Source organism: Amphiura filiformis, chromosome 8, assembly GCF_039555335.1.
Source record: "Amphiura filiformis chromosome 8, Afil_fr2py, whole genome shotgun sequence".
Classification (NCBI taxonomy): domain Eukaryota; kingdom Metazoa; phylum Echinodermata; class Ophiuroidea; order Amphilepidida; family Amphiuridae; genus Amphiura; species Amphiura filiformis.
This window is the reverse complement of record NC_092635.1, coordinates 53,512,511-53,514,394: the sequence shown is the minus strand read 5'-3', so window position 1 is coordinate 53,514,394 and position 1,884 is coordinate 53,512,511.

Below are 1,884 nucleotides of genomic sequence, written 5' to 3'. Positions count from 1 at the left end.
TTTCAAATGTAATTTTTACTGTTAGTTACTCTCACATTAATTTCCAATAAGAATATTGTATTTTGAAGTTCACAGTAAAATTTATTTTTTCGAATAAGAAAAACTAAAGTGAGGTATCTTTTTCTTCTTTAGACATGCACATTGCTAGTGCTTACTCATATCAACTTTGATTAAGTCATCTTTCTTTGATTTTTAAAACTGATTTTCTATATATTCGATTAAGACCAGTTGCACAGTCAAATTTTAGAAAGCTAATTTATCTAGCATGAGATAGGCGTCAGAATGAAACGGGTGGCTGTTCAACTTCACTCTCCAATAGCAAACGCTATTAGCAAACAGCATGGAGTCGAAAAAGTTTTTGTTCACTCTGTCAGTCTTCGTAACACTGTGTCCCAAAATATTGGGCATTTGTTTTGTTCTTATATTAATACATTTAAATATAATCTTTCTTGTTTAATATCTTTTCATTGCAGGTGTTTTCAAATTTGAAAGAGAATTCTATTGTGTTCTTGAAGGCGATACATCATTAGATGTGAATGTAATCCGAACTGGAGAGGGGACCTATCAATCGATGATAAGTAAGTGCATACAGTAGGAATATAGTAATGTTCAAGTTATCATTCTTGGAGAAAGGACCTTTGTTTTGAATGCTTTTGTCGCCGTGGAGCATGGTTTCAAAATGACTTTGATTAATTCTTTATTCATTCACTCTTTTCTAGACCTTGTTGGAAAGGACATCACAACATATAATTCTGACTATACACTGCCACCTTCTGTTACCTTCGGAAGTGCTATGAACATCGCCATGTTTACTATAACCATAGACGACGACATAAGTGTTGAGGAAACCGAATGTTTCGAAGTAGCTCTTTCGAATCCTTCAAATGGGAGCCTTGCAGATTGCCAAATTACGACAACTATTTGCATCAAAGATGACGATACAACGAGTAAGTGGTATTTGTTTTTATTTACCATGCAAGTATCGAAATTCAAGATATTCTTACTTCTTTTCGTACATAGACATACATGTAATTGTTACTAATGGTTACTCACATTAATTTCAAATTTCTGACCACTACGGCCCCACATCATTCCATAAAACATTAAACAAATCAGGGACTTTGCTGCTTCAAGAGCGCACACCCTAGACATTCCACAAATAACCATCGCAACCAGGATCAGCTCCCCGAGTTTCGTACGGGTTACAACGAGACAAATTAGCAGTAAGTTCCTTGTCCAGGAGAATTTCAAGCTAACGCAATTATATTCCACGAGAGCGTACTAGGCACCACCTGGGTTCGAACCCGCAACCTCTCGCACCATAGTCGAACGCCTTATCGATTGAGCTAACTTGACTGCTTGAAAAAAAATATTGCATTTTAAATATCACAGTAAAATGTATTCATTCGTTGGAGAAAATCAACCAAGTTGGTAATTCTAATTTTGCTCAAAAGTAACTCATTTTGAAAGTCTATACAAATCTTTAATATAGATAGGGACTTGTGATTTGTGCTAGGCATGCACATGGCTAGTACTTTATATAAATTGCAATCATGTCCTATTTCTTTAATTTAAAAAAAAAAAATTTTATGTAAAAGCGATCAGGGTCGGGGATATAAGTGATGTACAATACAGCTTTATGTACGCCGTACTCTTAAACCGATAGAGATGCAAATGATATTGGTAGAAACTTTATTTTTATTATTTTATTTATTTTATTTTCGTTGATATCAAAAAAGGTTTCTGACGAAATTACTCATAACATAAATTAAACACCTCGGACAAGTAACCATATAGCGATTTCAAGTAAGCATTGCCGCGTAGGATGGATTCGTTTTAGTTGCGAGTTGATGCATTTATATTTGCTCGTATTTTCCTACATTT